General features: G+C 38.1%; 1 protein-coding gene across 4 annotated transcripts in view; it reads left to right on the top strand.

Annotated features, from left to right (window-relative positions):
* LOC131982917 (septin-9-like) overlaps positions 1–23,341 on the top strand; it is a 171,708-nt gene that overhangs the window by 121,597 nt on the left and 26,770 nt on the right. The window contains exon 1 of one of the 4 annotated variants that reach the window (XM_059347514.1): positions 6,767–6,835. The exons of the other annotated variants lie outside the window; for them this stretch is intronic. The gene's annotated coding sequence lies outside the window, so the exon portion shown is untranslated. Of the gene's footprint in view, positions 1–6,766; positions 6,836–23,341 lie in introns of those variants that run through there. 4 annotated transcript variants of the gene reach the window in all.

Here is a 23,341-nt window from a genome sequence, read left to right as displayed (position 1 = left end):
GACACCCCTGTGGTAGAGCCATGGTGTGGGGAAGTTTTGCAGGTGATAGAGTAGGAGATTTGTTTGAAGTAAAAGGTATCATGAAGAAAGAACAGGACCACTCCATCCTCCAGCATCATGCAGTTCCATCTGGACTAAGACTTGTGGGTCGAACGTTTGTTTTGCAGCAAGATAATGACTCTGGCCTGGCCCCGCCCCCCCACTGCGACGTATGTTGTTGTTGTGGTTGTCACTGTCATAACGCGTTGGTTTATATTGGGTTAATATTACTGTTTTTTTAATTTTTTTATTTATTTAATTAGTTATTTTATTCTTGTTTATTTGTTTTCTCTCGTTAGCGCTTCTTGCTTTGTTTGCCTATTTATTTTCATTGTGTGATACATATAAATGAGCCATGTTATATATTTTTATATATATATGTCGTAGCATCCACATACACACACGCACACACACACACGCACACATACACCTGTGATGCCTCTGCAAATCGTTTATCATTCATGTTTTTCTTTGTTGTTGTTCGCGCTGTATGTCTACTGTCTCTACTTGTGGTCCACATGGTGTAGTGTATTTGTCTCTCATGTCACCTGTTTGTTACGTCATTTCACCAATAAAAAAAAATAAATATAAAAAATATATATATAAACAATAATCATTATAATTTGAATAAATTAAATCAATTAAGACATGAAAAAAAAAAAAAAGATAATGACTCTAAGCATTCATCCAGGCTCTGTCAGGGTTACCGAGACTAAAAAGAACAGGAAGGTGTTCTTCCAGAGATGATTTGCCCCCCCCCCCCCCAGTCTCCAGACCTCTCTCTACGAGCTTGTGTGGGACGAATTGGATCGATCAGTCAGAAAAGTGCGCCCCACGAATCAGCAGTCTCTCATTTATGAACTTAAGAAAACTTGAATCAGTTCCTGGCACATATCTTAAAAAAACTTGTGGAATGAATGCCTCGCATATGCCATGCTGTTGTTAAAGCCAGAAGAGGTTAGAAAAGCAAAACCTAAGCAAGAAAAACCAAAATACCTGATAATTATAGTTAAAATGTGTTCTGATAAGTGACTCTTTATATAATAATTATGTTTATTTATATACCAATGGAAATATGATCTATTTTTGTACAAATTTGATCTTGCTTCCAAACTTTTGGCCTGTATGTACAGTACAGGCCAAAAGTTTGGACACACACCTTCTCATTCAATGCGTTTTTCTTTATTTTCATGACTATTTACATTGTAGATTCTCACTGAAGGCATAAAAATATGAATGAACACATATGGAATTATGTACTTAACAAAAAAAGTGTGAAATAATAATTCCTTTAAGTAACCACCCTTTGCTTACTAGAATATAAGACATGTTTTCAGTTATTTCACACTTTTTTGTTAAGTACATAATTCCACATGTGTTCATTAATGGTTTTGATGAATTTACAATGTAAATAGTCATGAAAATAAAGGAAACGCATTGAATGAGAAGGTGTGTCCAAACTTTTGGCCTGTACTGTACATTCACTCTTTCTGTAGAGAAACAAAGACCAGCCAGTGATGCATTTAATGTAAAGCACCCAGTGAGTCATGCTTTTTCTATCTATCATGTTTCTGTGTGAAGAAACCCCTTGGACAGCTGCGAGGAACGCTGTCAGGAGTCAGCCAGGCAGCACCGTACTCCGCCTGCCAACACATGACACCATCTTGGCTCTGCGCGGCCCCAGCTACATCGGCCCCTGCCATTGGCTTCTTTCTGTCACTACATCCCCCCCCATCTCCTCAAAAATCTTTTTATCTGAGAGGGCCGTGTCCCCAGCGGGGCAGCAGCTCTGGAATAAAGGAGCACACACGCCAAGTTAAATCAAACAAATGATGGCTGGCTCACCCCGCATGCATGCAGGGTTCACTCAGGAGGCAGCGTCTTTAAGAAAGAGCTTGGAAGAGGGAGGGAATGGAAATATTTTTTTCTTTTTTTTTTTTTAAATCTTACAAAAGGTCTTTTTTTCGGCTATTAATAACATCTGTAAAGTCATGTGTCAGCTTCCATCGCTTTAGAGTTGACACAGACTGAGCTGCAGTGAATCAGGGTTTGTTAGGTGTCAGAGGCGATGGGGGCAACACAGATTTACACTCTGAACTCCGGGGAGCTCAGAGGGACTTTGACTCAATGATTTGGTGTAAAAGAGAGAGAAAGACAAGCTTGAGTTATTAGTGAGCATGAAGGAGAGGAGAGGAGTGTGGCTCCAGAGAGGCGGCCATGTATGAAAGAGGCAGGAGGGAAAGTTTGTGTTTGGAGCTCAAGAGTTGGCAAATTATTGTTTGCACAAAGCTGTTTAGCCTTTTCATTTGTCCTTTCAAACAACTCTACCATGACGATGCAAAACAACATCCAGTAGTTTTATGTGTCATTTTGAGTCCAAAGAACATATGGCTTTTGTTTGCCTCTGTTTGAGAGAGAATATATTTCTGATTCAGAAAGACTGTATATAAATAATGGACGTAGTCACGGTGACGTCACCCGTTGGTTTGTGGCCCGTTTGAGGCAGTTCAGCGTTACACTCGTCGCCATCTTGTTTCCGATACAGGAAGCAGACCATATTTGGACTGTGGAGGAGGAGAGGGATCTGATCACTGACTACAGCCTCTCTACACCTCAACCTGACTGAGAGAAGTCGCTGCTAATTCATGTTAGCATTAGCTGGAGCATTAACCGGGATGTTAGTTTTGCAAAAAACAAAAACAAAATCTACGTTACTTACCTCAGAAAACTCAGCAGCGACTCCTTGGAGTGTCTGTTAGTCCAACCAAACACTGAACAAGACATTTTACTGAACAAAACGTTCAAATAAACTGTCATTAAGTGAAAATACAGTGAAAGGGTCAAAATTATGAGACCAAACCGCTAAATGTCCTCTTTTCTATCTATATAACGTTATATATAACTTTATTGACACGTTGCCGTGGATACGCATTGTTCTGCTTCTCTCCTGATGACGGCTCGCCTTGTTAGTGACCTGTCAATGAAAGGTAGCCACGCCCCAAATCATATGATCTTTATCTTCTATTTTCTTCTAAATGGGGCCATTATTTACACTATTAACATTAAATTGTCTTGAATTACATTTTTTACTAGTGATTGAGACCATAGTGTTGTCTTAAACTTTCTGAGGTAATAAATCAAGTGAGGACTTTTCTCATTTTGCACTGAAATGAATGGACATAAATGTTTTTGCAGCCACACTTAGCGCCCCCTGCTGGAATTTTTGGTAGAATGCAGCTTAAGGCACTTCCTGGTTTGCCTCCCTGCTCAGACCCGGAGGTTGCCGCCTGGGAAGGACCAATTTCTGCAAGAACTCCAGTGGAATATACTCTTAAGTACACAAAAAATGGAGCTGAGGTGATTAAAAAATCAAACTAGCAGAGCCCAGCAAACTCACTCCAGCAGTTTCTGAACGCAGTAATAACTCCTGTCAGTTTTATCTACATTTTAGTATCTCCAGTTTAAACACTGGGCTTTTATTGGAGTGATGAAGTGGAGTTTCAGAGAGGGGGAGATGAAAAGAGAGAAGGAAAAGACCCAACAGTTTAAAGACAGGGGGCCCTTGGTTTGGGGGAAAACGTACTGTTTCCCACATTGTAAAACTAAGGATAACAAGGGTTTATTTTAACTCCTTATTTGGTAATACCTGGTTTTGATCACACGTACCAGGCCATCTGTGTATATGTGTGCTGAGTTTTTGTATCTTGTGTGTTTATATACTGTATGTTGATATGGTGCAGAATTTCGAAGACCCGTAGCTAATTGGTTAGATGGATATGGTACATATTCTGCACTGGGTGTAGCAGGCATTTAATGGCAAGGTGCTTAGCATGTGCTGGGAGAAAGGTTTATCTTGGCAGCAAAGTGTGTGTAATGCTTGGAGGAGAAAAAAAAACAGTTTTTCCAGCCTGTTGTGCCTGCTTTTTCAGAAACATGACTCTTCATCTGGAGGAATGCAGGTGCTGCCCTGTGTGTGCATGTGTGTCCGCGTCATGTGGCTATGAGGTTGCACTCCAGCCCTTACACTGGTGTGTAATTACACTTCCTGTGAGGCTGGAGACAGCTGTTTCCTCTCCTCTTTAATCACACAAATACATACTCCATGAGGATAGTAATCAGCCAAAGTAATTGGTTCGTTCCCAGGTTTTTAAAAAAACAAGTGTGTTGTGTTTCTGACTATTCTACAGAAAATCTGCAAATGTTGTGGCACTTTTGGGTTTTTACTTTTATTTAATGGTGCTTCTCTCTCCTTCCTTCTCCCCCCTAAAACATTATATAGTGATGTAAAACTGACTTTACCGCTTGTAGAGTCTGCATTCTGCCCGACAAAGCCTAATTGCAGTCACTGCGTTTTTGGTTGAAATATATATAATATATATATTAGTGTGTGTGTATATATATATATATATATATATATATATATACATACATACACTACTGGTCAAAAGTTTTAGAACACACCAAATTTTCCAGAATTTAATTGAAAATTATGCAGTTTAATGTCTCAGTGCACTCTGAAATTAATGCACATTTGCAACATTTAAAATTCTTTATTGAGCATGATAGTGTTTTGAAAGTGAAAAAAAGATTCAAAATCACATTTTATGTTGGACTAAAGGACTAAAAAAAAGACACAAAATGACTAAAAAAAACACAAAATGACCAAAAAAAGACACAAAATGACTTTCAAAGACATGAAAATAATTCAAAAAATGACAAAATAGCCTAAGACTCCATAGAGTTAAGTTGTTAACCCATTTCTTGTTCCCTGAAAAAGGCCTACTTAATTCTGAAATGTACAATATTTTTCAATTTCAATTTTGGTTAAGCTTACCTTTTTTATTTACCTCTGGCAGTTCCTTTCAAGCTGTTCATTTGACTTGAACTGCTTGAATTTCAATAAAAAACTGGAAAATTGGGGTGTTCTAAAACTTTTGACCGGTAGTGTGTGTGTGTGTGTATGTATATATATATATATATATATATATATATATATATATATATATATATATATATATATAATATATATAATTTAACCAGGTAAAAGTCTCATTGAGATTAAAAAATCTTTTCCAAGAGAGACCTGGCCAAGAAAGCAGCATAAAAAGAGTTTATGTTACAAGTTACAACGTTTGAACACAGTTATCATAAACAATTAAATACAAATAAATACAAATACAATCATCATAACAACAATGAAGGAGCCTCAGTAGAGAAAGGAGCAGAAACACTGACCAAGGGAAGAGATTTATTTATCCTTTAGAATCGATTTAAATTCATCGATTGTGATCAATTCAGACAGTATTAGATTAGATTAGATTAGGTTAGATTCTCTAGAGTCCTTTTGCAGATTGTTCCATGATAAAGGGACGTCACTAAAAGCTTTCTGACCTAACTCCGTTCTCACTCTTGGCACCAGCATCTGGACAATATTGAGCTGTCCGAATTTTTTTTCGACACATGTATGTACACAGGTATGAGGGAAGCAGCCCAAGAATAGATTTATAGATAAAAACTAACCAATGAGAGCGCCTGTGAATATACAGAGACGGCATTTCAGCCGTGGAATACAGAAGGGTTTTTTTTAGCATTGTGAAAAATAAAAGCAAAGTTGATCATAGCGTCAACAAATGTAATGACAAAGGGAATCCCACTTTGATGTGTCTCAGGTCTGTGCAAGAGGAATGAATGGGATGTGATGAATGCAAAGCCTCAGGCACAGATGAAAGGGTCAGGTCAGATAATTAGGGTTGTAAATTATCTCCGAAATTTGGGAGAAGGATACTCAGCTGTCCCAAGAGCTTCAGTCTTCTTCTCTGTAACGCCACCAATCTCCAAGGTCTTATTTAATCCTTAGAAGTCTAAGCATTCACATTACTTTACCCTTTAGAGTTTGGGGCTATTTTGTTGTTTTTTTGACTCCTTTTCATTCTGCCTGTATAAACCACTTAAAAATCTTTACCATGACGTGTTGGTATCATTGTTTTCAGCACAACCTCACCTATATGACCTGATTATTTTTTCATTTTGACTTACTGGATCAACATTTTGAACACAAAAAAAACACACACACAAAAAAAATTAAATTATTTTTTTCAAAAAAACACACGTAAAACACATAAAACATGAAAAACAAACCAAAAACACACACAAAATTACAAATAACACATACAAACACACTCAAAACACACCAAAAACACACACAAAATACATAAAACACATAAATTACAAAAAAACACAAAGAAATTACAAAAAAGAACCCCCCAAAAAAAAACAGTAAACACAAAAGATTGCATTACAAATGCTAAATGCACAAAGCTAAATTAGAAAAATCTCTGCAAAAAAAGTAAAATCATGTTAATACACTTCGAGGGTTTATTTTTTATTTTTTACCTTTGCTACAAAGGGTGCAAATGCATTAAATTGGACGTGAAAACTTCTGGAAAAGCCAAAACTATAGAGAAAAGCTGACAGCAGGGCTCCATGCTGCTTCCTTTTTACGTTGTGACGTCATGAAGAAGTCGTGCTCCGGTGCTTTCATGGACTCCAGAGGATTAAAGCTCATGTATTTGCCTTTTTAATAGTCCTGCAGGAAAGTTTTTTTCTGTGTTGGAGGTGGGGGGAGTATTTGAAGGAAGTGGGTGTGTCTTGTTGCCTTGCATGCTGAGTCACATGACGAGCATGGGTGGGAGGGGCCGGCTGGGAGCTTCCAGAGCCACAGCAGAGTTTGGCCTCTCACTGGAGAGCTGCACTTTGGCAGGGGACGACTCATACACACACACACAGTTCACACACGGTGAGTGTTTTGCATACCGGGAGGGAGTGCGTGTGTGTGGGTGTATATGTGTGTGTGTGTGATGTGTGCAAAGTAAGAAAGCAGTTGAAATGAGAGGGTGTAAATTTTCCTTTGTTGTGCTCTTTTTTTTTTTTTTTTTTTGCATGTTCTTCCTCTTCCCTGGAAGAAGAGATTTTGATCATCTGTTGTTTTCACATACTTTAGTTGATAAATATCTCTGCATGCCTTCCATACTTGACTCGAGAGCCAAGCAGCTGTTTATGTGTGTCTAAGTGTTATTGTTGTTTTCAACAGTTCACTGTCTTAATATGCAGAGCTCAATATGCAATGTGGCTGTGTTAATATGTTGGGTGCTAAGGAAAAATGCTTTAAGTTCACATATAGGAGATTTTTTTTACGTGGGTTTTTATGTTTTTGCACTTACATGTTTATGTGCTTGTTTGTCATTGCTGAGGTTTTGCATTCTCTCTGTCTTTCATCCGTTAAATGTTGTGTGTGTGAGCCAGCTCTGTAATCAATTTCTCTTTGCTAAAACACATGTGTGTGTATGTGGAGGGGAGTTCCATCGTGTTTCTGTTCCTCTGTTTAAATTCCCTTCTCTGTTTCTTCATGTTCCTAACATTGTCCACACACTGGACATGTTCTGCTGTTTCTGACAATGATCCATTACCAGATCACGTAGCAAACGTGTGTTTTTTGTTTGTGTGTGTGTGTGTGTGTGTGTGTGTGTGTGTGTGTGTGTGCAGCAAAGTGAAAGGTTAGCTCCACAACATGTGGTTAGTCGGCTCCACAGAGAGTGCGGAAGGGAATCATTAAGTTCAGTTTGTGCTTTGGAAAGTGCATCGAAAGACTCATCTTTGCTAATTTTAATCGTTGGAAAAAAGTGCTTATTCCTTTCCAGTGGGAAACACAAAGGATCAAATGGTGACCGAAATCGAAGCATATTCTCTTTTTATTGTTGTTTGAGTGGTTTCGGTCACCCGATACATCTCAAGTTTCGCTTTAAAGTTTATTTTTTCATATCTGGATGATTCTCATAAACATGGTACAGCTCATAGCAAAAATCCAAGAGCATTGAATATATATTTTCTTTGACCCTTTATAACATATACAATCTAAAGTCACTGTTTAATATGAATTTATAATCTTTTTTTTTTTTATTTCAAGGTATTTTCTGACATTTTTAGAGACACTGTGAGCAAAATTCATTACCGTAACACATTTTTTAATAAAAAAACAACAAAAGTTTTTTTCTTTTTTCTTTTCCTTTGGCAAGCTCTTTAATATGCTCAAGTTGCTGGTATCACCAAAATGTATTTTATTAAAATATACACATATTTTAATGCAAACGATTCTATCATTACCGTAACATTTAACCATTTTTTCTCATCAATTTTCATTCAGATTTTGTTCCTTATACATTGTTAAAAACATTATGTTTGATTATATTCTGTTAAATTATACATTTTTAAACAAATGTATATTCATTTTCATAAAGTTTATTAAATATTTGTTGTATAAAAGTGTGGGGGAAACAATGACATTTTTATCTGGACGCATTACAGTAATGAATTTGTGAATCAAAAATATGTTTAAAAATTTAGAAAATATTATTTTAACACAAAACAATGAATTGTGCCTCATTATATATACTATATTGTTCATTCATATAAAAGTGAAATATATTTAGTTTAATAAAATATGTCCTTGGACGCATTACGGTAATGAATTTGTTAATCAAAAATATCCATCCATCCATTCTCGTCCGCTTATCCGGGGCCGGGTCGCGGGGGCAGCAGGACATTCCAGGTGCCCCTCTCCCCAGCCATATAGAAAATATTATTTTAACACAAAACAATGTATTGTTCCTCATTACGGCTACATTGTTCATTCATATAAAAGTGAAATATATTTAGTTTGATTAAATATGTCCTTATAATCTTCACAGACATAAATCAAATCAAATCAACTTTATTTATAGAGCCCTTTAAGACAGCGTTAGCTGATACAAAGTGCTGTAAATGGCAGGACAGACCAACAATAAAAACAATAAAAACAAAGAACAAGCAAAAACAACTAAAACAAAGTGAGTCTCATGCTGGGTAAAAACCAGTTAATAAAAGTGGGTTTTAAAATGAATCTTAATTTAAAAAAAAACACAAACACAGAACTTAGACTGGCTTCATGAGAATCACCCGCCTGTTTTTTTTCTGCTAGAAAGTGATTGTGTTGTGTGAGCGACTGTCTAACTGGCAGCAGTTGGAACAAAGCTGAGCCTCTGCAGTGTGTCATCCAGGCTTTGTTGCCAAGGCTTGACCTAAGGAATACAAGGCATTGCTCTCTGATAATATCAAACCGATGAAAAACAGCAACCACCCTTCACCTTTATAGAAAGTCACCCGCCTCTGTTTTGCCTCTCAAGCAGGCACGCACACATACTTTGACCCAGAGCTGTTGAAAGGAGCTCTGTTGTGGCCCCTGTGCATTGCCAGGCGAGAACAGACAGTGGCCTTTCACCAGCGTTTGATGGGACGCTGAAAAGGTCATCGTTACCTTCCCTATCTTGAATATCTTTGTGCGTCTGTGTACGTTTTGAGTCAGCCAGTAAGTCGTGGCAGTAAGATTATGTATCTGTTGTGGAATTTGGCATCATAACTTTGAAATGCTAAATATTTTATGAATGTAACCGGAGCTCTGTGGTGTAAAATTGATAAGATTTTTTGTCTCTGTAGCTTGACATGCTGTACATTCTCAGAATAGAAAATTTCCTTGTGTGTGGATGTTTGTGGATGCATGCATTTTGTGTGTTCATTATAGGAAATAGTTGTAAAATGTGGGGTGTTAGTTTGTTTTGCTTTAGTTAATCCTCTGGGGTCTATGATCTCTCTGGTGTGGTCAGATAACGTGGCTTTTTTTTAAAGCGCCGTAACAAAAAAGAACCCTAACCCTAACACAAAAAAATTACAAAAAGCACATGTAAAACACATAAAACATGAAAAACACACACAAAATTACAAAAAACACATACAAACACACTCAAAACACACCAAAAAACACAATAAAAATACAAAAAACACAAAAAAATGACAAAAAAACAGATAAAAACTCAAAGAAATTACAACAAAACAAAAAAAAACAGAAACACAAAAGATTTCATTACAAATGCTAAATGCACAAAGCTAAATTAGAAAAATCTCTGCAAAAAAAGTAAAATCATGTTAATACACTTCGAGGTGTTGTTGAAAACTTCTGACTGCTGTCGACTTCACTCCATATTACAGACTTGAAACTTTCCCCAGATTTTTGTTTGACGTTCCGAGGTCATTTAAAACCAAAGATATGATCGTTTTAATTTGATAGTACAAAAATAGTAGGATGGGACGAGGCAGGCGTGGCATTTTGTAAAAATGGTTTAAAAGGGTTCTAATCATCTAACACTGTTCCTATAAATATGTTTTTATGGTATTTTTTTTGTGTATAGTTTTATTATATTTTAATTTTACGTTCATATTTGCAACCTATGTTTACATTTTCAGGTCCGAAACCGTTCATTAAGCATGTTTGTGGTTTTTATTGTCATAAATAGTATAAATTTAATTCAGATTCCGCATTTTTAATATATATTTTTGAGCTCAATATGTTAATAAAGTGGGTTAAAGTGAAAAAATAATCATGTTGAAGTTGTGCTGAGAGAATACCAAATACCAAACATGGGTACAGTAAATATTATGTGGTGTATAAAGGGCAAATAGGCTCAGACCCCAGAGGGTTAAACCTGTGACCTATAGACACGGAAACAGAATGTTCTCATTCAGTTGATATTCAGGGGAAAAAATAATCTTTTCTCCCCCATAATCTGTCACAAATAGAGCAGCTGTAAATCAGGACTTACTGTAAACTAGCAGCAACAACAGTGTAGTACTTTACCCCTTAGGGAGTGAGTAATGTACGCACTGTCAAATTGTTTTGGAATTTAAAAGTAGAGCACGTCTTCTGAGACAATAAGGATTGTAAAACTGTATTGAGAGATAGTAGTAAGCTGACCTCACCATGTGGTGTGAAGTGTAGACATCAAAGACGTCTGTTATGATTCTGATGCTGTAAAGATTTCAAAGGTGCTGATATCAGTGTTTAAGAGGCTATAAAAAATGACTCATATTCAACATGCATTCAGTGAATGAAAAGTGAATCGCACTTAGTCAACTGTCAAAGCAGGAGATCATGTTGGACTAACATTGGGACATAGAAAAGCATCATAGCCAGTCGTTGGGTCTCTCCTGAAGCTATTGTCTGCTGTTGTACTCTTTAGCTGTGTATGTGGGTCAGTCACAGTCCATAAATACTGCTCCTGAGGCCTGCAGAGGACCACAGTGACAGGCTTTATGTCACACACACACACACACACACACACACACACACACACACACACCGATAGTGGAATGTGTCAGAGAGCCGAAGGATTCCCGCTGGTTGTGTTGTTAATAGAGTGATGGACGTGTGTTGTGCACATTCACACATACACAGACATTTTATTGGTGGCCTTGAGATTCAACACTCACTGAAATAAAGTTGACCTCTGAAAGTGAAATATACAGTGTGGGTAAGAGCGTACCTGATGTAATCACACTGAATGACATGTAATGTAATGCAATGTAATGATTTTAGTACCAACAGTGGGCCTTTGCACATTACTACGAGCTGTTTAAACCTATGAAGTCCAGGAGATTTTGGTTCAAGTTTGTCAACTTCCTATGCATTCGTTTCTGTCTCTGTTTAGCATCTTTCAGTCTGTCCTGTCCTGTCTGTAACCCTAACCCTAACCTTTTTCAAAATAAAAGCATCACGAAAAACAAGATATATAATGCAAAAACATCAATAGGAACCTTGCTAAAAGTCATTTACACTTGTGTTTGAAATAGATGTTAAAGTGATATAGTGATTGGAGTATTTCCTACTTTTTACTATATTTGATTTACTCCACATTAACAGTAGTATCATAACATGTATTCTTATCAGTAGCAGCTCAAAACCAGATAATTTAGCGATTAAAATTAATATTAAGCAGAATTTAGTCCAGAGTTTTGGTCCGGCCCTCGCAACCTTCGTGGTATTGGTCATGTGGCCCCTTGGGGAAATGAATTGCCCACCCCTGATATATATCATGATATATGTGTTCTGGTAATTCAATAAATAATTATTCTATATGTAATAACCACATGATAAAGCCTTTTTTTTTTATACATAGCGTTATACGTTAGCGAAACATGACCTCTATGGTTGGCTCTAGCTTTGCTCCCATTTGACCTAAAGCGTTGTCTAAATTATGTAAATATTGCTGTTAAAAATGTGCTTTTTTTTATAATTTATACCGGTATACTATATATTTTCATATTGCTTTGACAACATTATATATAGTGATATTGTCATATCACTCAACCAAAATACACACCTCCCATTAGTTCTACTGACCACTCACCTCTGAGTAGATGCTTAAATATAAAAAGGATTGTTGTTGATGTTGGTTTTATTTACTGATGCTTATCAACATACAGCTACATGTGAAAATTAAGTTTTCTAAGTGTGATATTCTGAATGTGTCCCTGATGTGAGCTGTGGGTAAGGACAGGGGTCAGACTGCTGAGGCCCCTGGCCCTGGGGACCCACAACCATTTCACTGATACACTTTGACCCACACACTGAGATAAAGAACTACACTGGCTAGCTACTACAGCCTGCCTAATGACTTTAACAACTCCTGTCAGTGAGCAACTAGCAGATAATGGCTAGCTAACTTATTATTCAGCCTCTTTGCCAAGAGCCTCACAAAATTGGCAACTTCCTGATTCAGTTAGATTTTGTGTAAACACACTTAGGGGTTAATGTTTAGCAGGTGCTCTGGGCTAGAATATTATTTTCTAAGACTTATAAATGTAGTCGATTCCTGGAATGCATTGTTACAGTATAATAGATTTCCTTAAATGTAGATGTTGAGTTAGAAATAAATAAATAAACGAGCCTTGGATTGATGAGTTAGTCCATAAGGTGTAGTTATCTTGTTTTTCATGGATTCAATCTTGCAGAATGCACTTTGTTGCAGTTGGAGGACCTTTTTCTTGCGAGCTGCTCTGTGTCAGAGGCAGTTAAAGAGCCTAGAAAGACAACAGCTCTCTTGTGCACCACAGCAGTGTGGAGACTGAACAAATTCCTCTGGCAGTCTAGACAAACCTGTGGGCTTCTACTGTCATTACTGCAATTTACCAACATTTCTCAACTGTCTGCAAAGTAACCCTAGCTGCTGAAGCTACTTGCACTGACATGGATACAACCAGGGCCTTGCACTGGAAGCACCAAGACTGTATTTAGACTGTGATTAAGTTGCATTGGTTTGTATCTGTAGGTAGTTGTCTTAATTCTTTAGAAACATGCACACAAAATACACTCTAGTGCAGGGAGGGGCAACTTAAATGCTGGAGGGGGCAACAATTTTTCATGGACACTACCACAGGGCCACATATAGAAACGTGCACTTAACCAGATATGATGACACTGCAATTTGAATTATGTTTACAGTGCAGTAACTTAACATATTTCATGCTCAAATGCATGTATAACAGTATAAATAGGAATTAGGGTTGTCACAATACTAACATTTTCAACTTGATACCGATACTCAGGGAAATATTCGATACTCAATACCATTTTCAATACCACAAGGATAAATACAAAGACCCCAAAATTGAACTGAAATATTTTTATTAACAAGAAAAATGCAACATGTAAAAATTAACAGAACCACAGGTTAAATATTTATAATAAACAGTTGTGCAAAAAGAAACTGCAACTATGATAACAAGCTTCAGGTCTGAGGTAGTGCAAAAAATAAATAAATACAATAAACAATAACAATTAGAACAATATTTTCGGCTGTGTGTGTTGCTGTTTGGTTGCAGGTCGACTTTTCTCAGCTTCATTCTGGGACTTCAAGAGAGAAAATAACACTTTTCAGTCACCAACATTCATGTAAACTTATTAACTCTTCATGCTTATGTATACTGACACTGCGTCAATTAATGTAATATGGGCATACTACGTGCCTGATTTATTTATTATTATTATTATTATTATTTATCGATACTTTTGAAAATGAGTATCGTATCCGGATACAGTGCTTTAGTATCAGTACTTTTTTGAGTATCAATACTTTTGACAACCCTAATAGGAATACAAAAGGTTTGAAGCAAATAAAAATGAACCACTTACTGTGATTTCTATTTTTTCAGTGCAAGAACAGCAGACCAACATTAATTGCAAGAAGTAATTTTGTGCATTTTCACACTGCACTTTTAAGATTTCATGCTCAAATGCATGAAGTTGTACTGAGGGCCACTTCAAGTGAGGGTGCGGGCCGTATGCGGCCCCCGGGCCTCCAGTTGCCCATCCCTGCTCTAGTGCATATAAGACATGCATTACACATTATAAATAGAAGAAACTATACAAGCATGTGACACACAGGCAGATGCACAGTCACTGTCCAGTGCCAGGTGACACGATGAGCTAGTTGGACCTTACAGGGGTCAAAGGGCACATTTCTCCAGAGAGCTGAATGACGAGGACTCTGGGAACTGGGCCTTGCTGCACAAACATGCTGACTTTAATAACACAACAGACCATGTTTGCACTGCCACCACTCCAATTTCCCCCTTTTATTAAGGGATTCACTGTCAGAGGGTGGGAAAAAGTGTTTGGGTGTATGCATATGTGTGTTTCTACCCCTCCCCATGGGCCTGCCCTAAACCCATGTGGTCCGGGGGAATCTAATTGATTCTGTGCTGGAGGGCTATTGGAGCCCCAGTTCAGGGGAAGTCAGGGGAAACCAACCATAGAAAAGAAAACTTGAGAAACACTGGAAGAGCCTCACAGAAACCGTTCTGATACGATCACATCGAATAAGATTTACAGCAAACCACACACTTCTGAAGAAGCATCTGAGTCATCGTCAAAACAGTTGTAGCCACGAAAAGATGGGACTTGCCTGCAAACTTCCTTTGTCCTGCCTGGGAATGTAAATAAAGGACGAGAGGAGCAGATGTTTTTTAAAGAGGGCCCATAAAAAGATTTTAGAGCAGAGCAAAGATGCACACGACCCGTTTAGTGGATTAGTCCACTGATGTGTTTGACGTGGAACTCCAGACAAATAGTGGAATGACCTGACATGAAATAACATTCAATTCTAAATCAGCATGTGAATGTTGCATGGTACTAATGCACATATGCAGATAAAGATTAGGTTACACTAATATTGTCAGTATAATGTTATTTGTAGAATAAGATGCTACCTATACATTAAGACTCAAAAGACTCCTGGAAAACTATCAGCTCACATCTAAAGACAAGTGTTTAGAGTGTTTAGTTTCACACTGAGATTTTAGACAGACTGTCAATCTTGCAGGGAAACTTTTTACAAGACTACAACTAGATTATTTTAGCATTTTTCCCATCATGCTCTTAGTAAAAACTTACTAAATGGAAGAGAAGCAGCTTTTGGCTCCAGCTGCTCTAGTGTGTGCAGTGGTTTGTGTTGAAATAAAAAAACACCAAAAGAAAGAGAAGACGCCACAAAATGCCCCCTCAAAAAAATCATACATTAATCATTGATTATTTATTACTTATTTATGTATACATTTATTTATACATTTTAACTGGGTCTCCTTACTGTTGTCTTTACTGAGAAACATCTAAATATATGACATCACTATATTTTTATTGAGGCATTATTGTGATGTTCCTTTTTCCTGTGGAAGTGGTTTTACTGGTTTTACTGGCCGGTCTGGAACCTTTCCCCCGCTCATCTATTGGTTGGTGATTGTGTTACGTCACTGAGACTTGAGATAATATCAAACACGTTTGATATGATCCAAACCCAAGACTAGATAGAAATGAAATTCAAAAAGTATTTGAGGGCTTATATCCCTCTTACCCCCCTTATTATACCTCCCACATGTATTCTGATGCATTTCATTGGTCAAGAGACCAAAAATAGTTGGAAAAAAATACAGAAACTACAAATACTACAAAACAACGTATCCGCTTTCCCGGCTTTAATGGTAGAATAACGCAACAGCGCTCCCGGTTTTAATAGTAGAAATGTGGTAATGCTTTCCCGGCTTAAAAGGGTTAATAAAGGGAAAGATTGAATTGGAGTCTGAAGAGTCAGTGGGTGAATCACTCTCCTGATCTGAACTCGTCTTGGTCCAAGTTTCCAGTCCTTTTCTTCCTCTGGATTCCTTTCTTGTGATTTAAGTCAGTTCGTATAGAGGGTCAAACCACTGGTGTGTCATGAAGGGACTAACCTCAGCGCCACTCATTTCCAACCTAAACTGGGAACGTGACCTCTGACCTGCTCGCCACGCTGTCAAGATCAACACCCTGGACAGCTGAGGCATGGCTCAGTGGTTCTGACCACATCTCCACTAAACACAGACAACACTGCTGCAGTGTTTTTCATAGTTCTTCTAGGTTCTTCTTTTCTTTGAAAAGGCAACAAACAGGGACATGTTTAACTGTTTTCAAATGTATTTACATCCCCGTGTGGAGGCCTGTGAGTGAGGAATGACCCAGAGTGAAAAAATCACAAACGGTAATCTCCAGACTGTTTTCTCTCTCCCTGGTTTCTCCCCTCCTCCTCCTCTTCCATTCCACACTCCTTCCTATGTCCTCTTTTTCCTGGCTTTATCTTTTTTTCTTTTTTGTTTTACCTCCCCCTACTCAATAATCCTTTTCCTTTTTGCTTCCCCTCTTTGGCTCATGCCTTCTTCCACCTCTTCCTGACTACATCTTCTCTTGACCTTTCCTCCTTGCTCTTGTTTCTCCTGTTTTCTCCCCTCAAAAAAGCTTTGTGGTATTCGCCGACCATATTTACAAAAAGAAAAGTAATCTGATACTGCTGGAAGCAAGAAAAAAAAAATCTTTAGTGCCTGTAACTGAAAACAGGATCAGCAAGACCAATGAGTCATTCAGTGCTTTCCAAATTCTAAAATTAATTCAACTTTCTTACAGACTCAAAGAAAATACATCACATATGCCATCCCGTAACTGGACCTGACACAGGGAGAAACATTTTAGAAGGTAGAGCTAAAGGATGATTAATGAATGAAAACATGGTTCAGAATCTTAAAAAACATTCAGTTAAAGACTTGTGCATTAATACTTTCAGGTGAACACATAAAAACCATAGACATAAAATACAGTAAAAAGGTCAAAGTTATGAGATCAAACCGCTAAACGTCCTTTTTTATATCTATATAACGTTATATATAACTTTATTGACACGTTGCCGTGGATACGCATTGTTCTGCTTCTCTCCTGATGACGGCTCGCCTTGTCAGTGACCTGTCAATCAAAGGTAGCCACACCCCAAATCATATGATTCTTTATCCTCTATTTTCTTCTAAATGGGGCCATTATTAGAGCTATTAACATCAAATTGTCTTGTAGAGGATTTTGTACTAGTGATTGAGACCATAATGTTGTCCTAAAGAAAAATTCTGAGGCAAAAAATCAAGTGAGAAGTTTCCTCATTTTGCATTGAAATGAATGGACAGAAATGTTTTTGCAGCCACACTTAACGCCCCCTGCTGGAATTTTTGGTAGAATGCAGCTTAAATCACTTCCTGGTTTGCCTCCCTGCTCAGATCAGGAGGTTGCCGCCCGATAAAAACTGAGCTAATCTGCCTCATCAGGACTGTGTGGCTGTGGTTTGACCAGATTTGACTGGCAGCGAAGGCAACACAAGCAAACAAGGAATATTTTAATCAAAATGTGATGACAGAGATAAGCACAGAGAAAACACAAAATACAGACGATTGCTCAAATACATTACAATAATTGTTGCAACTTTGACAGAACATGTTGTGTTTATGTGAACTCTTTCCCCTCATAGTAAGTTGAAGAAGGTTTTAGGGCCCTAAAACGAAATGAATAACTGCTTTCATTTTGTTGTGCCCTCATTGAAGTTATTGTTACTGAACACTGTTCTGTGTTCAGACTCCCTTGCTGAGTCAGTAAAGGTGAGCAGTACTCTAAGATGATAATGTGTTGTCATCATTGAGATGGTGTTTGAGAGCTTTTATTCAGGTTTAAGTCTAACTTTTTGGAGGCAATTTGTTTGGAAATGAAGACATCTTATGTAGTTCAGCTGTGCTTAACCCATTTAGGCCTAAAACGCCTGGAAAAAATGCCTGGAAAACCTCTGGGCGACTTTAAAATAACCCCCTAAAACCTGAAGTTTTTCTGGAAATTCAACAGAAGTGTCAACGGCTACTAAATAATAGATTTTTCAGCCTCTGTAGCAGATAGAAATGAAATTCAAAGAGTATTTGAGAGCTTATACCTGTTATATCTGAGCTCCCTCTGCTATAGTCGTCTTCCGCTATGATTTCAGTTCAGTTCCCATGTTGCATTGCAACACTCCCACCTGTATTCTGATGCATTTCATTGGCCATTTAAAACCAGAATAAAACCATTTAAAACCATTTAAAACCAGAATAAAACCATTTAAAACCAGAATAAAACCATTTGAAACCAGAATAAAACCATTTGAAACCAGGATAAAACCATTTAAAACCAGAATTAAACCATTTAAAACCAGAATTAAACCATTTAAAACCAGAATAAAACCATTAAAACCAGAATAAAACTATTAAAACCAGAATAAAACCATTTAAAACCAGTTCCCACATGTATTCCGATGCATTTCATTGGCCAAGAGACCGAAAATAGGTGGAAAAAACTACAAATACTACAAAACAACGTATCCGCTTTTTCGGCTTTAATGGTAGAATAACACAACAGCGCCCCCGGTTTTAATGGTAGAAATGCAGTAATGCTTTCCCGGCTTAATTTGGTTAAAGGGCTTTCACCATTTGTTTTGTTGCTACTTTTTGACATTCATTAACCATGTCCTGACTCTTATTTACCTCAGTCAATGAGGTGTTACACTGTTGTTAACGTTGCAAGTAAGGGCGTGGCCTTGGTGGATCATTGCATTCTCTGACTTCCCCTCCATTATTACCTTTTGCTGCAGGTGAAAAAAGTGTTTATCTTCACACCGAGACAGTCAAACACTGCAGGCATTTTAGCATAATATTTAATAAACTTTGCACCACAATTGTTTTTTTAGAAATTGGATCTAGATCAGTTTACCTGAGGCTAAAAGAGACTATTTTAACACAAGTTAACACCTAAACCAGTTTATGTGAGAACATCTACCAGAGTTATTAAGATGCCTGATGTTCCTGTTCTCGTTCCTATTTGACCTGGCATAAAGCTGTACTTTTTCAGTCAGGGCAGTGTTTTGACTGGCCTGTGTCTGGTAAGGTTGGGGTAATGTCCACCAGCTGGTAATCCACCAGGGCCAGACTTCTTTTTCTTCATGTTAAGGTCAAATGTCTTTCAACATTTATAGGGTCGTGCTCCAACCGGCTGTCTCCTGACACCTGTGTTTACAGGCTCCAAATCCATTATAGGTCTACAGCACTTTGGCTGGACATCATGGAAGGGCTGAGAGTACGAATGCCTCTGTTTGATAAATGGTTAGTTTATCCAGATGTTTTTACAGAACACTACTTCTAGTCCTTCACTAGTCTGGTTTTATTCGCTCTCAAAACAACAGGAAACACAGTGTGCTTCACTTGGTGGATTTGTCGTTTGCTGAAATTGACGACACGGGACTGAAACGGTTTACTACCTGTAATGAAAGTGATTGATTCCAATTGTTGGGTAGAGCTGGGGTTCCCACAGTAATGCTGCTGCACTTCTTTGTGTGTGTGTGTGTGTGTGTGTGTGTGTGTGTGTGTGTGTGTGTGTGTGTGTGTGTTGTATGTTTGCCAAGTCTTTTACAGCGTTTGACTCCACTTTGACTTGGGCAAATGCCACTCATGACTCATGAAGGACAGTTAACGATGCTCTGAAGAGTCTTTCTGCTTCCGTCCGGGAAACCAGCTAGTTAAGACACAGGATACACAGACATCTTTCTGTCTCTCTTCAGCTCTTTTGGTGGCTTTAGTATCTTCCCACCCACACCAGAAAACTGCTCTGTGTTTACTATTTGTTAAGCAGAACAGACAGCTTGTTAATACAATACATGTGGGTGGTTATTGTTCTCAGTACCTTGTACTCAAACAATGAAGTGAGACACTTGTTTCAGGGCAAGCCCTTGTATCAAACACATGTACTGTATTGGTTTGTGCACATAAAGCCTTTAAAAATAGATTTTGTTTCACTTTAAAAGAGAAGATTTCATTTTAGTGTGTTGCAGCTGTAGTTGGCTGCTTTTGGGTGATGTTTGAGTTAGGGGTGTGCCATATTGTATCGTTCATGATTATAGCGGTATATATTTTTTTTTTTATGGGTAATATGCATTATGCTGTTCGTTAGCCTAACGTTAGCTAACAAGTAAAGTTGTGTTAATGACAAAAAGCTACTTTTACTTCCTGTCGCTAAACAAATGCAGCTTTCAAAATAAGAGCAAAGAATCCACCACAGAATTCACAAGAAGACTGTCAAAATAAGATGCCTTAAATAAAACATACAAGAACCTTTATTCGCCTTTACAATAATTAATTAAAATAGGCAATGATGACATCAGTGTATATGATGGAATAGCGGCATTAGAATGTGTGAGAGGCACCAAATTTGGGCTTTTATGAAAAAGAAAGTGAGGTTTTTGCTCACATTTAGCTCTCAAAGTGGACGAGATTGATCACATTGTAGTATAAAATATACAAATTTATCTCCCCCTGGACCCACTAGATGGTTATTTTTTATTATTCGCTAATACTCAAGAGTCAAGAGTATTTTTTTTGTATTTGGCAACTGTTGAGATTTGCAATTTACACTACATTTTAGATTCATGATTGATTTTTATTTTGTTGCATGATGTTTATTTATTTATACAGACTAAAGAATCTTTTTCAATATATTTTTCAGTATTTTTTGATATCGTCAAAATTATCGTTATCGCAGAATTACCCTGAAATATCGTGATAATCTTTTAGGGCCATATCGCCCAGCCCTAATTTGAGTCCACTGAGGCTGATCTCGAGTATCATTCACTTTGTGTCCGTTCCCTTTGATGCTTTGCTGGCTCTGTCCTGCCTCAGGTGAGGCTCAGTTGTCACAGCCGTGCCTGGCAAGGTGTGCTAGCCCCCGGCCCACATCTCTGTTTACAGCACAACGCAGTCAAAGAAGCATTGGTGGAGCAGAGAGAGACAGAGAGATTGACATGAACAGCGGTAGGATATAAAGAAACAAAGGTTTTGTGAGGTAGAGATAAAGGTAATAAAAGAGGTGACTTCTGCAGAGTTTAGAAAAAGGAGGACAAAATGTGATGTTCAAGATAAAAGCGTGGTGAGCAGTGGGAGGGGAGGATGAAGGCGACTTTGTACAAAAGAAGCAGAGAAGACAGACGGGAGGGTGCAAAACAAAGATGGAGCGGAGAGGGGAAACTGATGACTGGGGAGATAGGACAGTGTCAGTGTGTGTGGAGAGAGGAAAGGGTGAGGTTGAGAGAGAGAAAGACATGAGCAGAGGTACGGGAATGTGGGAGGTGACGTGGAGAGGTGGAGGGCAGTAAGTCACAGTAAGTTGCTGACTGACTGCTGGAACAGGATGGGGAAGTGGTGAAGGAGGCCAGGAGAGCTGCTTCCATAGGTGGGTCTCTATGACACACACACACACACACACACACACACAATGGAGCACATTATAAAAGTAAGACTCAATGTTGAATGTGAGTGTTGAGTTTAGACAGCGGTGTTATTCTTCACTGAATTTCTTCCATTAATCAATGCGGTGCCAGTTTGAAGTGTGTGGACTTTCTACTTGTCTTTCCCTGTATAATATTTAAAACCCAGAGTGGTACAAGTGAACTGGCAGGTTGTCTGGATTTCTTCTTCTTGTGCAGGTCAAGTGTTCAAGTGAAGTAAAATTTGTGACTGAGCTGGAATTCAATAGCTGTTTAATTCTTGGCAGCCAGTTCAAGGCTGACTCTGTGTGTGTGTGTGTGTGTGTGTGTGTGTGTGTGTGTGTGTGTGTGTGTGTGTGTGTGTGTGTGTGTGTGTGTGTGTGTGTGTGTGTGTGTGTGTGTGTGTGTGTGTGTGTGTGTGTGTGTGTGTGTGTGTGTGTGTGTGTGTGTGTGTGTGTGTGTGTGTGATAAACAATCACTAAGTAATGCACTACATGAAAAACTGCTATTTTAAAGTAAAAGCACTGAATTCGTATTTCTTTGTAGAATTTATATAGATGATTGAAATAATAATTACAGGGCCAAAAAGTTTTTTTCAGTGTAGTTTTCATTATTTCGTTAGTTTTCGTTAACCCTGTATCGGGCAAAGAACTATATTTGGTAACTTCAGTGGATATATAAATGGGGTCCCCATGTCTCTCTGTTTGGTCGTAGAACCACATGGATTTCTGCCAGCTAATCAGCAAAGATCAGGCTACGTCACAGACGGTGACACCATGACATCTGACCAACCAGTATGATAATAATATAATAATATTAACTTTATTGACCTGGACCTCCAATATAAAAATGAAACATTTTGAAAAAAAATCTGCAAGAAACAGTCAGAGTTTTTCTTCAATGACTTGTACCAGGAGAACTTGACTATGACGGCATATTAGGGCCAATATGAATAAAAATACAAACCCGGGAAATATTTAGAGAAAAAAGTTGCACATTTTCTAGATTAAAGTGGCATATCTGCACGAAAAAAGTCGCAGATTTACGAGAAAAAAGTGGGGGAAAAATAACTTTTTTTCTCGCAGATTCACCACTTTAAATCTCATAAATCTGCGCATTTTTTTCTCGTAGATTTGCCACTTTAATGTCGGTATGTTTTTTTTTTCACACATTGTGGCAGTATGTAATATCCTCCAATATTCTCTAGTGTTGAAATTTTAGAATTTGCAAGTATTTCAATGAGTGCCCTATTAAGGGTTAACTATTATAACCCCGGTGCCTGTAGGTCAGCTATGTGATCAAAAGGAGGGAAGGCCGTGTGTGTACGAGGTCACGGCGTCCACTGTTAAATGCACAGGCATCTACTCTCAGTTTATGTGTGTGTGTGACCCAGGCGGATCAGGTTTCAGCCTCAGCAGTCTCCCTCTCTTTTCCACTCTCACATTAGCAGGACAGTAACGCTGCACTGTGGAGAGCGAGGGAGAGGGAGGCCTCGAGAGGGGGAGCAGCTCCATGAACCGCTCTACATACAGACACAAACCTACGTATGCACTGTAAACTCTCCTCCTACGCTGACTTAACACTTTGTTAAGCAGAGCTGCAGCCACTTCATGCATGCATGTTGGTGTCTGTTAATCCTTAGAAGTCTAAGCATTATTTAAGCACATTATTTAACCCTTTGGAGTTTGGGGCTATTTTGTCGGTTTTTGACTTCTTTTCATTCTGCCTGTAGAAACCACTTAAAAATCTTTACCATGACGTGT

This window comes from Centropristis striata, chromosome 13 (genome assembly GCF_030273125.1).
Source record: "Centropristis striata isolate RG_2023a ecotype Rhode Island chromosome 13, C.striata_1.0, whole genome shotgun sequence".
Classification (NCBI taxonomy): Eukaryota; Metazoa; Chordata; class Actinopteri; order Perciformes; family Serranidae; genus Centropristis; species Centropristis striata.
This window is presented reverse-complemented; position numbering and strand designations above follow the sequence as displayed.